The 15828-nt window shown below is 39.2% G+C and overlaps 1 long non-coding RNA gene across 2 annotated transcripts in view; it reads left to right on the top strand.

Annotated features, from left to right (window-relative positions):
• Positions 1 to 5490: 5490 nt before the first annotated feature.
• LOC132521280 (uncharacterized) overlaps positions 5491 to 15828 on the top strand; it is a 32488-nt gene continuing 22150 nt past the window's right edge. For both annotated transcript variants that reach the window (XR_009540795.1, XR_009540794.1), the window contains exon 1: positions 5491 to 5764. This is a non-coding gene — a long non-coding RNA (uncharacterized LOC132521280). The remainder of the gene's footprint in view (positions 5765 to 15828) is intronic.

Below are 15828 nucleotides of genomic sequence, written 5' to 3' on the forward strand. Positions count from 1 at the left end.
ATAAAGAACTTTATCAATTTAGCTTTGGTTTCCTTGCAATGCCAAATATAACATCATAAACCTTTAATCAATCCTCAGTGAGGTCTGTGGTGGACCTCTCTCTTGCAGTCTAAAAGCTTGAAAGTATCATGCATGTTCTACTCTGTCAGGCAGAAAGTACGCAGGGCTTTAGAAAAGAACAGATGTGACAGTTTTATTTTCCCCCAAGTCTATTCCAATAAGACCGACAATATCCCGTTCATTGATGCCGACCTTAATCTTCATAGAATGGAGAATCCATTCTAAGCTAAGAGGGAATCTCGGCATAAAGACTTGGCATATTATACAATGCCAGGAATCTGTAATTCCGAAATATATTCAGTAGTTCTTAGCTAATTCATGCTTTTTTAAAGTCCTAAAATTTCTTTTAAGAGATCTCTCTATTGAAGTAGCATTTGTTGATTGATTGATGAAGGGAATTTTTTTTTAATCGGGGGGGTGGTTATTTGGTTTATTACTAAGGTAAAAACTGGGGAGGGGGTCATCAGACTGTGGTAGTAATGGGAGGGGACTCCTACCATTTTCTTGCATTGGAATCATGTGCAATTCCAAATATTGTGTAAAGAGTTGGGATTTGAGGGAATCCCTGGAACTAATGTCCGGGGGCTGGATGGGAGAAGTGTCAGTGTGATGGTGGAAGGGAGCAGGGAGGTAATGAGTAAGTAGCTGTAGTGAAGGAAATTGAATTTCCCATTTATATGGTAATAGCAAGGAATGGAACCTGCCCCGGGCAGTTTCCTAGGTGAGAGTATATGAGTCAGGGACAAATAGTCAGGAGTTTTAAAATTTCCCTCAACCATTATTTTGGAAAATTAGGTAGCAAAATCCAAGTAGTCTGGACACACTAATTGTTGAGAGTTAGAGTGAAGTTAGTCTAGCTCAAGGACTGAGAGAAGGGTTTCTGAGATCCAGTTCCTGTCACTTAATTGATGGCTCTGTGACCCTTCTACTGTCCTTATAAGATGTAGAGCTTTTTCTGAGAGGTTATGAAGGCCTGAGACATGAAAGCACAGGCAAAAGAATAGAAGATAAAAGTTCCCTTATGCCTTCCACACATGTGGTTTGAGTACCTTTGTGTATTTTTAGAAATATACGTTACAATGTGCACTCAGAGCACCTTAAAAATAATATTTTTATGCTCAATTATATTTATTGACATAAATATTTCAAATTGTATGTTCTAGATGGAATCTGTCAATTGGTTATAACTGCTTGTTTCTTTCAGCACTAGCCATTAGACAATCTTAGGTTATACACAAAATGTCTGTCCCTGGATAATAAATACGTTACTGGATTAGGGAGTTTCCACAATAAAATGCTAACAAAATAAATCTAGGTAACATCCTAATTATTTTACTGTATAATTTTGTTAAAATGAATATACTTCTGTAATCATGTACTCTTACATGTACAGAGCGTTCAACATACATCATCATAGGCCTATAAACATCCCCCAAAGTAGTTACTGTTATTATTCCCTTTTTTACAGGTGAGGAAGCAAGCTCAGAGGTGGAGTGAGTTACTTCAGGTCCCATAATTAGTAAGTAGCTGAGTATGAGCTACTTACTAATACTAATCTGCTATGAGCCTTTTGAACATGTAGGCAGTACTCTCTGGTCTGAGACCTTAAGAAATTTTTGCAGATTTTCCTTTTGTTGCTCCCTTTTAGTTTATGGAATATCCTTGCCCCAAACCTTGATTCCTGGGGTCTTGCTGGTTCAAGCTTCCTCTGTTCACAGGTCTGAATTGAGATCCCAGCCCCAGTCCTCGTCCTATGAAAAAGCAGGATTGTTGTCTATCTTCAGTTGCTGGTGATTTCACATACCCTAGAGTTTTTTAAAATTCATCTACGAGAAAGTACCTCTTTGTTCAATATTGGGCCATCATGAAAACTGATCCCAGCACAATTTAATTTAACATCCTGTTGGTGAGAAGGATAAAACATATCCATTTCTGTTTAGAAAAGAAAATGAGGGCTAAATGTATAAAGCTGTTAGGAAAAAAACACAAAGATACTGTCCCCAAAACAACCACCCTCAGGAATATTAGAAACTCAGCTTGCTGGGAAACCTAGAAAGTGATTATGCTTAGGACTCAAAATATGAGACATGAAAAGAAAAATTCTTGACATAGTCAACTAGCAAAACCACTAGCGGGGCATTTAAAATAAGAAAATAACATAATCAAAATAACATGAACCTATAGATGTATAGTACCAATTAAGGAACCTCAATGTAAGTACCACTTAGATCAAGAAATAGAATATTGCCAACATCTAGAAGCCTCTTCTTGAGCACAAAGCTCTTCCTTACCCCTCTGTAAAGGTGGATTTACAATAAATCATTTCCTTGTTTTTTTTTTTTGTCGTTTGTTTGCTTTTGTTTTAACACCTAAGTTTATGTGTATATATAGTGTATATATGTATTTATTATGTGGTATGCATATAGTTTATATAATTTATATGCATATATGGTTTGTAATCAAATATATATGGGAATATATATATATATATATATTAATTTTAACCAATACTCTAGAGAATGTCTGTGAGGTTTGTGAACTCCTAAAGATTAGCCAGACTTACTCATCTTTATATATTTAGTACCTAGCGTAAACCCTGACACTTAATGAGCTTGTAATAGCATGCAATAAATCTGTGTTGCATGCAAAAAAATTATTAAGCAGAAACCTCAATTAAATAGAGTTGAGAGACCAGAAGAAGGAGTTCTCACACCCTGTGATGATAGCAGAGCCCGGCAGGAAGAAGAGAGACTTCTTTCCTGTCAAGGACTCAGCCAATGAAAAGCCATGGATTATTTGTAGCCTAATGAAACAGGAGGGAAGGAGGCAGGGCACAACCTTTAAAAGAATGACATAGCCATAGGACATGACAAAAACTGGTTAGGATTAACTAGATGCAAAATGGTGGAAGATTTGACTACCAGTAGAACTTAAGCCCCATTATACGCTCATTGTAATACATTAGCATGCTAAATGACTCACCCACTAGCACCATGACAGTTCTAAGGCTAACCATAAAAGGCCAAAAAGTGGGCAGTGGCCCAATTCCTGGAAATCTCCGCCCCTTACCTGAAATAATCAGAAGAATCCTCCCACTCATTAGCCTATGAAATTATCCAGCCCAGAAAAACTAACCACGCCATATTTCGAGGCTCTCTTGCCTTCTGAGATGGCCCACACTCTGCCTGTGGCGTGTGTTTCTTTCTAAATACTCTCTCAATAAATCCACTTCTTACCTATCACTTTGTCTCTCACTGAATTTTTTCTGCGGCGAGACATCAAGAACCTCAAATTCAGTGGGAACACTATAGCCTTTCCAACTCCCTTTTCCCCTCTTTAAAATTTCCCTTGCCATGTGGGCACTTGCATGTGGCTCGCTATGGTTGCAGACCCCAAACTGCAATTCTCCGCAGATCCTGAATAAACCCATCTTTGCTGGAGAACCATCTGACAGTCTGTTTGTTTCAGGTCAACATGAACAAGTAAACTGTAAGTTGTTAAATAAGAGATTATTATTTCACTTATCTTTGGAGATTATTTTGACTATGTGGTGGAATAATATGTGTTGAGATGTAAACTGATACTTTTTCCTTTAACATTTCCTAAATCCAGTTTTCTCCATTTCAACAGTTAGATATTCTGCCTACATTGCCGTAGGGAAGGGACAACACAGATAAATCAGATTACAAAAGAGGTAAATTCTTGACTAATCTATTTCTGTTTCCAGTAGTCAATGGATTTGTAAGATTAGATAAAGTGTTGTTCTTTCTGCTCCTTATTTTTCCTGGCCAGAGAAGAAAGAAGGTGAGAAGGCAAACAAGAGATTAGATATGAGACTGTCACTGAAAACTAGAGGCTAACACTTGCTTTTTTGCCTTCTTTGCCCTTAACCCTAGAATGACAGAGATCTTGGATAGGCTTTGGGGGCTCTGAAATTGAGGAGACCTGTGCTGTAGTGTGCAGGGTCTGCTTTATCCCTGCTTCTGAGAGCCAGTTGTCACATTTTTAGCAGTAGAGTGAGCTTGTTGGTATTACACGGGTGACTTGAAATCAGCCCTGGTGAGAGTGTTCCTTTCTGAAAATTGGCAAATGCTCTTCCATCCCACCTTGGAGAACTGGTTGTTAAACATTTATCAGCACCCTCTGGACAAGTGCCTCCATTCCCAGGTGGAGCCTGGGAAAGTAGATGGACTGCCAAGGACTGGACATATTCTGAAATTACACATCAAGTGTAAAATTTGTGATGTGATGTGTCCAGGAAGATGGGCTTCAGTCAATCACCCAGGGCTCCTGCCTATCTTTTTGTACCATGCAGAGGAGTAGGACAATTTCTCTGCATGCAAGAGTAGGACAGAGGTGGTAAAGTATCTCAGACAACCCTAATAATTGACCTGAAGCCCCAGAGTGATATGGAATTGCAGATGAATGTTTTCTGAGCAACTTGGAGTGGGCATGGAAGTGATTGAATAAGGGCCAGTTTTGAAGGGTCTTGAAGTTGAGGCCAAATGACCTGCCAGAAACGCATCTCAAAGAATGCTGGTTTCGATAGACGACAACCCTACATCTCCAGCCTACTCTCTTCACCCTTCACAACTATATAAGCTCCTGGAACTTAAACTTGATCTCAGGGTGAAAGAAGAAGGTTTGAGACTAGGGTGGAACATGTGAGTCACCCACGTTGGGTGCAAAATTTAATGGGGTACCAAAGAACTCACTAATCAAGATAAATAATATTTTAATGCAATATATGAAAACTCAAAATTAACATAAAAGTGCATGGTGAAAAAATGTCAAAAATTTAAGTGAACACAAGGTCAGTATTACCTAGTTTTCCTTTCATTTCAGGCTCTGCTATGGCTACTAGGGGAACTGTTACTGATGCTGCTTTCGTCTTCTCACTCCAGTGGAGGGGAGGTAGTTGTGGGGTGGCTGGAGGGCTTTGCATTGCATGAGATTTAGTTTCTGAATGCGAGTTTGAAATAGATAATGAACTGAATTCCAGAAAAATAAAATTCTATCTCTTGCACATGTGACTTGTGGGCTCAGACTTGTATTTCGTGCACATACATTCTGCTGTAAATTATCCTTGCATCTATAATTAAGTACTTTACAAATGTTGTAATATATTTTCATGTGGGATTAAATACATGGTTACTTGTTAGTAACAGTTGAGGTCAGGGAGGATTTATGTTAATTTTTTTAGGTGGTTTCAAATCTGTAGGTATACAGGTACACCTTGTTTCATTGTGCTTTGCTTTATTGTGCTTCACAGATGTTGCATATTTCACAAAATGAAGTTTTGTGGCAACCCTGCATTGAGCAAGCCTGTTGGTGCCATTTTCCAACAGCATTTGCTCACTTCGTGTCTCTGTGTCACATTTTGGTAATTCTCACAACATTTCAAACTCTTTCATTATTATTACATTTGCTATCAGTGATCTTTGATGTTACTATTGTAATTGTTTGGGGGCACTACGAACCGTGCCCATATACGACGGTGAACTTTTTTTTTTAAGATTTTTTTTGATGTGAACCATTTTAAAAGTCTTTATTGAATTAGTTACAATATTGCTTCTGTTTTATGTTTTGGTTTTTGGCTGCGAGGCATGTGGGATCTTAGCTCCCAGACCAGGGATCGAACCTGCACCCCCTGCATTGGAAGGTGAAGTCTTACCACTGCACTGCCAGGAAAGTCCCTAAGACGGTGAACTTAATCGATAAATGTTGTGTGTGTTCTGACTGCTCCTCCGACTGCCATTCCCCATCTCTCTCCCTCTCCTCAGGCCTCCCTATTCCCTGAGACACAGCAATATTGAAATTAGTCCAGTTAATAACCTTACAGTGGCCTCTAAATGTTCAAGTGAAAGAAGGCATGTTGAAAGCCGAGATAGGCCAAAAGCTAGGCCTCTTGCACCAAACAGTTAGCCAAGTTCTGAATGCAACGGTAAAGTTCTTGAAGAAAATTAAAAGTGCTGCTTCACGGAAGACATGAATGATAAGAAAGTGAAACAGCCTTATTGCTGATGTGGAGAAAGTCTTAGTGGTCTAGATAGAAGACCCAAACTAGCCACAACATTCCCTTCAGCCAAAGCCTAATCCAGAGAAAGGCCCTAAGTCTTTTTAATTCTGTGAGTACTGAGAGAGGAGAGGAAGGTACAGAAGAAAAATCTGAAGCTAGCAGAGGTTCGTTCATGAAGTTTAAGGAAAGAAGCTGTCTTCATAACATCAAAGTGCAAGATAAAACCTCAAGTGCTGATGTAGAAGCTGCAGCAAGTTATCCAGAAGATCTAGCTCAGATAATTAATGAAGATGGCTACACTTAACAACACATTTTCATTGTAGACAAAACAGCCTTCTATTGGAAGAAGATGCCATCTAGGACTTTCATAGCTAGAGAGGAGTAGTCAATGCCTGGCTTCAAAACGTCAAAGGACAGGCTGACTCTCTTGTTAGGGGATAATGCAGCTGGTGACTTTAAGTTGAAGCCAATGCTCATTTGTCATTCTGAAATTCTAGGGCCCTTCAGAATTGTGCTAAATATACTCTGCCTTTGCTCTATAAATGGAACAACAAAGCCTGGATGACCGCATGTCTGTTTACAACATGGTTTACTGAATATTTCAAGCCCATTGTTGAGAGCTATTGCTCAGAAAAAAAGATTTCTTTCAAAATATTACTGCTCATTTACAATGCACCTGGTTACCCAAGAGCTCTGATGGAGATGTATAATGAGATTAATGTTGTTTTCATGCCGGCTAACACAACATCCATTCTGCAGCCCATGGACCAAGTATTAATTTCAACTTTCAAGTCTTATTTTTCAGGAAGTACATTTTGTAATTCTATAGCTGCCATAGATAGCGATTCCTCTGATGGATCTGGGCAAAGTAAATTGAAAACCTTCTGGAAAGTATTCATCATTCTAGATATCATTAAGAAAACTCATGATTCATGGGAAGAGGTCAAAATATCAACATTAACAGGAGTTAGGAAGAAGTTGATTCCAACCCTCCTGGGTGACTTTGAGGGGTTCAAGATTTCAATGGAGGAAGTAACTGCAGATGTGGTGAAACTAGCGAGGGAACTGGAATTAGAAGTAGTGCCTGAAGATGTGACTGAATTGCTGCAATCTTATGATAATACCTTAATGGATGAGGAGTTGCTTCTTATGGATGAGTAAAGACAGTAGTATTTTAAGATGGAATCTAGTCCTGGCAAAGATGCTATGAAGATTGTTGAAATGACAACAAAGGGTATAGAATATTTTGTGAACTTAGTTGATAAAGAAGTGGCAAGGTTTGAGAGGATTGACTGTAATTTTGAAAGAAATTCTACTGTGGATAAAATACTATCAAACAGCATTGCATGCCTACAGAGAATTCATTTGTAAAAGGAAGAGTCAATCAATGTGGCAAACTTCATTGTTGTCTTATTTTAAGAAATTACCACAGTCATCCTAACCTTCAGCAACCCTGATCAGTCAGCAGCCCTCAACATGGAGGCAAGACTCTCCTCCAGCAAAAAGATTACAACTCGTTGAAGGCTCAGATGGTTAGAATGTTTTTAGAAGTAAAGCATTTAAAAAAAATTATTTATTTGTTATTTATTTGGTTGCATCAGGTCTTATTTGCAGCAGATGGGCTCCTTAGTTGTGGCTCGTGGGCTCCTTAGTTGCAGCAGTCAGGTTCCTTAGTTGTGGCTCACTGGCTCCTTAGTTGTGGCATGCAAACTCTTAGTTGCAGCATACATGTGGGATCTAGTTCCAGGAATGGGGATCAAACTTGGGCCCCCTGTGTCGGGAGTGTGGAGTCTCAACTACTGCGCCACCAGGGAAGTCCCAGTGGTAAAGCATTTTTTAATTAAAGTATGTACATTGTGTTTTTAGACATAATGCTATTGTACACTTAATAGACTATAGTATAGTGTAAACATAACTTTTCTATATGCTTGGAAGCCAAAAAACTTGCATGACTCCCTTTATTGGGATATTCTGTTTATGGTGGTGGTCTGGAACCAAACCTGAAATTATCTCCAAGTTATGTCTGTACCTGTGTGTATGTATACACATCTCTCTTTGTATATTTAGTAGTTTATTAGTCTGCCAGATTTTCTGGTACTAAAGTTAGAGTCATTGGTCTATAGTACTTATGATTCCCTTCAGCAATTTGTCAAAAATGACAGACATATATTTTGACCAACAATTCCATAAATTCATGCTTCACTTATTTTCTGTGTTGGGTAATGTCAACTTCCATCTATTATCAGCCTCTGCCATTTCTAGTAGGAATAAAAAAAAAAAAGCTGATATTTTATTGGTCTCAGTATGTGCAAGGAACTTTGAATATTCTGTTACATGAATTATCTCATTTAATATGGCAGCTCCATAAGAGACGGACTAGTAAAATGTCCATATACAGATGAAGAAACTGAGGCTTAAGATGGTCACATGTCTGCCTGGCTCAAAGCCTGTATGTATACTCACTGTGCCAAACTGCCAAATCTAGTGTCCTGATGCCTCACGATGGGGTCCACTGATGTCCCCTTTGCTCAGCTTGTGAATGTGTTTTCCTTTTGTTTTAGACCTAGAAGACTGTGCAGCATTTCTAGTTCACAGGAGTTATATTATTTCTATCTGTTCTTATGAACATAATGTCTGATGAAGTATTAAAACTATGTTTCTCTATGAACAGTAACTCCAAAAAGAATGTCAACCGATAGTGCTGCTGATGAAAATGAATAGAAAATGAGAAAGTAAAAGAAAAGACATCATTATTCTTAGGCACAAAATGTAAGATTTATGGAACAGATGACAGACCGCATTGATGTTTGTGAATTGGATCAGGACTCTCTCGTTTGCAAGTATCAGAAAACTCACTCAGGCAAGGTCTTGAGAGCTGAACTGGTGGTGCTGTGAGGGTGGGCCAGGATCTGGAGTAGCAAGAAGTGCTGGAGATGTAGGGATGTGAGGGCACATGAGCCAAGTCCAGAATAGGGGAGCAGTCTAAAGGTCAGGGCTGCAGGGCAAGAGTAAGGTTACAGAAAGAAGGCAAGATAGATGACTAGGGTATGAGGGGATGGAAATACACTGGGAAATGGGGCATTTTCCCTCTATCTCTTTGCCCCAGGTGGGATTTCTGGCAGTGCCTGCATCTCCTCTGTGGCTCCTACTGTCTATGATAATGGTTGCCATGGTTCCAGGTTCTCCTGGGTGACCCAGCCCTGGAGCTCCTGTAACACCACCTCCTCCTTTGGTTCCTCAAGCCTGCTGGTATCAACCAGAAGCTTTATTTGGCTTCTCAGCTTTTGCCTCACTTGTGTTATCAGTTTCCTACACACAGTTCCCTCTGATTTAAATATTCAGAGTGGTTTCTGATTCCTGGTTGAATCTTGACTTATACACTGTGCTGCTGGTCTTTGACCTTTATAAACCTAGAACCCAATAATACTTTAATCATTAGTGGCATACACATATAGGACCATTAAGAACACTTAGCATGACCTTTTTCTTAAAGTGCCATATTTTGAAGTGCTTGAATCTTAAAGTAAGAGGTACCTGCTATATTTCATAGTCAAAAAAGAACAGTGAGGTTTTGGTAAAGATGAATCTAGAATACACATATGGGATGGGCTGAAGAGCAGAGGTCTGAGCATGTTAGCATGAGAAGAGAAAGGAGCCATTAGAAATGCTGGGAGGGTCTTTGATTGAATCAAGATCCTAGTGGTGGCGTTTTGGGGTAAGAACATAAATGGGGAGGAGAATTTCTTCCTGAGGGACAAATAAAGGGAAGGAGAATAAAAGGGAGGGTGTTAGTTGAGAATGGTTTTTGCAGTAGGTTCAATGAAGTACTTCAGTATGTCTAAATGGAAACATAAGTTTGTAGTGGAAGTCACCCAAATGAATTCCCCAGCAAAGCCCAAAATAAGCAAAAAATTTAATCATTCTGTTTTCTCTTTTTCATTCTTAAATGTGCTTATGTATTATTATTGTCAAGTGAAGCAGTTGATTCTTTAGTTGGTTTTCTTGTGACATTCAGTGTCCTTTTAAAGGATCTTTTTATATTATAAATATGGCATTTTGTAGATTTTTGAAATCCCAGCTCTCCCTCCACCACCCTCATATTTGCCTTCACTCTTTTGCCCTTTCCTTTATTTAAGTGTATATGCTATTCTGTGCTCATTGCTTGGATAGGAATGTGGAAGGTGAAGGTTTGGTGAAATCAAATTGGTTTTCATTCTCTCCCTGGCATTTATTTTCCAAAATGCTAAGGCCCCAAGAAAATAAAAAGGCAGAGCTGGGGATAAGAGCAGGGTAGATCTTCTCCAGCAGATACAAACATTTCACATGAATTTGTAGTATCTGTGATTAAAGGTATCTCTGCCTTGCTCCTTAGGAAGAGCACTGGAGAGATGGCAAGATGCCATCTGTTTCTGTTTCCTTATTGGATTCTACTTACACACTCGTGCTGCCCAGTTTTGATCTTTATAAACTTAGACCCTAATAATACTTTAACCATTAAAAGTATACATATATAGGACCACTAAGAACACTTAGCACAGCCATTCTTTGAAGGTACCATATTTTAGAGGAAATGTGGCACCTTAGACAATCACACAGATGTCCTGTACCCCAATATGATATTGATGTAGAAAAAGTCTTAACCCTTAGACGTCTCCCAGTAGTAGCAGAGATTGTGTTGGACCTGAAGGAGCCATGCAGACAGGGATGAGGCATGTCTCGATATTCCCTGCCTGTACTAAGGACCAGAAGGAGGCAATGGACACGTAATAAATGCCACTAGGCTCAGATGACACACAGGATCAGATGATCTTCTTTTGATGCTTAGGTGCCACAGAATTTAAACACACCTCAGGAAAAAGGGATAGGAAGCCCAAATTAACTGAGATTAAGAAAAGGAAAATAGTATGGATGTTCCTAAAAAATTAAAAATAGAACTACTGGATGATTCAGCAATCCCACTTCTGGGTATGTATTTGGATACCCAGAATTGAAAGCAGAATCTCAAAGAGATATTAGTACTCCCATGTTCACTGTAGCTATTCACAATAGCCGAGATATGGGAACAGCCCAAATTTCCATCAACAGATGAATAAATAAAGAAAATGTGGTATATACATACAATGGAATATCATTCAGTCTTAAAAATAGAAGGAAATCTTACCATTTACAACAGCATGGATGGACCTGAAAGCCATTACGCTAAGTGAAATAAATCAGTCACAGAAGGACAAATGCTCCATGATTCCACTTCCATGAGCTATCTAAAATAGTCAAATTTATAGAAGCAAAAAATATTAATGGAATTGTGGTTGCCAGGGGATGGGCGAAGAGAAGAGGGGCAGTTGTTGTTCACTAGGTATAAAGTTACAGTTATACGAGCTGAGTAAGTTCTAGAAATCTGCTGTACAACGTAGCGCCTGTAGTTAACAAAATAGTATCGTGCACTTAAAAATTTGAGAGGATGGATTTCATACTATGTTCTACTCCAAACAAAAACAAAAAAACCCAAAAAACAGAAAAAAAAAACAACTAGACACAAGGAAACTTTTGGAGGTGATGGATATGTTTATTACCTTGATTGTAGTGATGATATCATAGTTGTACGCATGTATTCAAACTCATCAAATTGTATACATTAAATATGTGCAGCTTTTTTGTCTATCAGTTATTCCTCAATAAATCTGTAAAAAGAAAAGGAAAATAAAAAAAGAGAAGGAAGACTACTTTTTTCAGTGAATGTTTGGATTGTCCCCAAATCATTTATTGAATGATTTATCTTTTTCAACATTTGAAACACTCTTATGACATACTAAAGTATTTCATATACTTAGGTCTATGTTTGAACTTTCTTTTTTATTTTAATGAATTTTGAAATCAGTTTTTGAGCGGGAACTGTGTTATTCTTGATATTGTAGCTTTTAACTTATAACCAGTAGGGCTGGTTCTTCCATGTTACTCTCTTTTTTTCAGAATTTTCCTGTTTATTTTTGCTTGTTATATTTTAATATAAACTTTAAGATTGGCTTCTTTAGTTATAAGTATTGCTAGTATTTTTACTAGAATCAATTTAAAATTATGGACTAATTAATGGAGATTTGCACCTTTATTAGGTTGATTTTTCCTATTCAAGAATATGGTATGTTTTTACATTTTTTCATGCTCATTTTTGTGTCCATTACTAGTGTTTTATAGCTTCTTAATATAAATTTTGCACATTTTTATTAAGTTTTCTGCTATGTGTATTAATTGGGGTCCTGGCGAGAAAGAGATAGCAAATACTCAAATGAAGTAATGGAGGAGAGTTTAATGAATGGGCTCTTTTCAAAGGTGTGGGAAAGGGTTAAGAAAACTCAACAAGGGACAGTGAAATATCCAAAGATTAATGACAGTAGAGAGTAGCAAGAGGGGGAAGTAATGGTTACCAGATATTGGAGGGAGCACTTATAGGAGAGAACTGCTTTACAAGAGCTGTGGGGATCTGCAGAAGGACAAGGAAAAATCAAGGAGGAGATACCTTGACCTTGCTCTTCACTTACCATCTGGTTACCTTCCATGCCCTTCCGTTGGACAAACCCAACAGAAACCAGAGAGCAAGGGAGACCGTTGACATGGCCCACAAATGTCAGCCTCCTTGGACACAAAGTAGAGTAGAGAAGGGTGCAATGGACTGAATGTTTGTGCCCCCCCATTCATATGTTGAAATCCTAACCCCAAATGTGATGGTATTAGGAGGTGGATACTTTTGGAGATGATTAGTTCATGAGGATGAAGCCCTCAAAAATGGGATTAGTGCCTTTATAAAAGGGACCCTGAGGGCTCTTTCACCTTCTTTCTTCCATTTGATGATTCAAGGAAAAGTTGGCAGTCTGTAACCTAGGAAGGGGTCCTTACCAGAATCCAGGCAGGCTGACACCCTGATCTCAGACTTCCAGCCTCTAGAACTGTGAGAAATAAATTTAGGCTGTTTATAAACCACCCAGTCTATGGTACTTTGCTATAGAAGCCTGGACTAAGACAGAAAATGGTACCAGTAAGTGGGAATGCTGCTCTAACAAATACCTAAAAATGTGATTGAAACTGGGTAATGGGTAGAGCCTGGAAGAGTTTTGAGGTGGATGCTGGAAGAAACGGAGATTGTTGTGAATAGATTTTTAAAGGTGATTTTGATGAGAGCTCAGAAAGAAGAGAGCTGTAGAGAAAGCTTCCTTCTCCTTAGAGAATACCTAATAACTCATGAACAGAATGTTGATATAAATATGGACAGTAAAGGCTATTTTGATCGAGTCTCAGATGGAAATAAGGAATAGGTTATTAGAAACTGGAGGAAAGGTGATCCTTGTTATCAGATGGCAAAAAATTTGCCTAAATTGTGTTGGTGTTCTAGTCTTTTGTGGAAGGTAGAACTTGCCAGTGATGAAATTGGATATTTAGCTGAAGCGATTTCTAAGAAAATGTTGAAGGAGAAGCCTGGTTCCTTCTGACTGCTTATAGTAGAATGTGAGGAGACAGAAATGCTTTGAAGATAGCATCATTAAGCAAAAATGAACCAGAGATTGCAGATTTGGAAAATTCTTAGCCTATTCATATTGCAAAAGATAAGAAAGTGTGTTTGGAAGAGAACACTAAGGGATGTGAACCATGGAATTAATCAACCATCTCAACAAAAGCCAAGAAAAGAGATGGGATTATACCAACGGAAAAACTGCCAGCTGGGACTGGCAGAGGAAATGGGACAAAATGAGGGAAGTCTGTCAAACTTCTTAGATCCTTCAGGACTGGACCATAGAACTATTTGACTACAAACATGCTATTGTCAAGACAAGGGAAGAAGACCCTGAAGGCGATTCAGAAGATCATCAGAGTTCACTCCTAACACAGGCCCAGAATGCTTGGGTCCAGAGGACAGGACTATATCCACCTTGATTTCAAAGGGTGGGACCAAAGCTCAGTGGCGTCCTGGAGGTGTGACCCCCATCCTGACAGAGAACCATGGCATGGGTGGAGCCACTGCAGAGAGAAACAGCACAGGCAGTTCCTTGCCAAGCTTCAGGGTGATAGTGACACCCCAGTGGGTCTAGAAGGTAGGACCACCCTAGTGGGACTGAAAGGTAGAGTATGGAGCCAAAGAGGATTATTCTCGAGTCTTAAGATCTCATGAATTTTGCCTTGCTAGGTTTTGGGTTTGCTAAGGACCCATTACTCCTTCCTTCTTCCCTTTTTCTCCCATTTGAAATGGGAATGTCTGTCCTATGCCTGTCCTACCATTGCATTTTAGAAGCACATGACTTGCTTGATTTCATTGGTTCACAGCTGGAGAGGAATTTTGCTTTAGTATGAGTCTCATTCATATCTGATTTAGATGATTTTTATGAGACTTTGGACTTTAGAGTTGATGCTGGAATGAGTTAAGACTTTTGGTTACTGGAATGGAATGAATATATTTTGCATGTGAGAAGGACATGCATTTTTGGAGCCAGGGCTGGAATGCAATGAACTGAATATTTGTGTCTTCCCAAAATTCATGTTGAAATCCTAACTGACAGTTTTTTTTTTTTTTTTGCAGTATGCAGGCCTCTCACTGTTGTGGCCTCTGCCGTTGTGGAGCACAGGCTCCGGACGCGCAGGCTAAGCGGCCATGGCTCACGGGCCCAGCCGCTCCGCGGCATGTGGGATCTTCCCAAACCGGGGCGTGAACCTGTGTCCCCTGCATCGGCAGGCGGACTCTCAACCACTGCACCACCAGGGAAGCCCCTAATTGACAGTTTGATGGTATTAGGATGTGGGGCCTTTGAGAGGTAATAAGGTCATGAGGGTGCATTTTATAAGGGATTAGAGTCTTCTGAAAGGGACCCCAGAAAGCCCTCTAGCCCTGCTTCTGCTGTGTGAGGATAGAAAGAGATCGTCAGTCTGCAGCCCAGAAGAGGGCTGTCACTAGAACCTGACCGCGCTGCCACCATCATCTACACCTTCCAGCCTCCAGAACTGTTGAGAAATAGATTTCTATTGTTGATGAGCCACCCAGTTTATGGTACTTTGTATAACAGTTTGAACTGACCAAGACAAAGGGTAAAGAGTGGATCTGAAGGGGCAAATGACAGATATTTAGTGCACTACATATTTTATCTTTTCGTTAATACTGTACATGAAATATTTTGTCATCTCTCTCTGGTGTGTGTGTATGTATGTACTTCTGCCATCCTGAAGTTAAACACTAAGTGAGATAGGTGATGTTCAATTATATAAGTAGTCACAATGAATGTGCTATCATAGGGGAGATAAAGGGTTCCTTGAAAGCTTTAGTGGGTAGACCTGATGAAGTCTATGGAGTCATAAATATGTCCTGAAAGAGAGAGGTTTTGATTGATATCCTAAGGATGATAAGGTATTAGACAGGTGAAGGGGCGATAGTGGTAGAGTTTGGTAAAGAGAAACTGGAGGTGAAGGAGGTTTTCAAGTTAGATGAGGAATTTGAATCCTTCTTCATTATTTACTTGCTGTTGGACCTTGGGTGAATTACCTAAGTTCTCTGTGTCACAATTTTTGCATCTGTAAAGTATTTGTAATAATACTCACCTCACAGGGCTGTTGTAAGAATTAAATGAGAAATGCATTTAATTTTGGGGGGGACAGTGCTTGGCAGATGATAAGTGCTCAGTAAGTGTTAGCTATTGTCGTTAATAATGTATAAGGAAGACCTGCAGTCAATAGAGGGTGAGACCCATCAGATGAAATCCATCAGAGTGTGTAGT

Source organism: Lagenorhynchus albirostris, chromosome 5 (assembly GCF_949774975.1).
Source record: "Lagenorhynchus albirostris chromosome 5, mLagAlb1.1, whole genome shotgun sequence".
Classification (NCBI taxonomy): Eukaryota; Metazoa; Chordata; class Mammalia; order Artiodactyla; family Delphinidae; genus Lagenorhynchus; species Lagenorhynchus albirostris.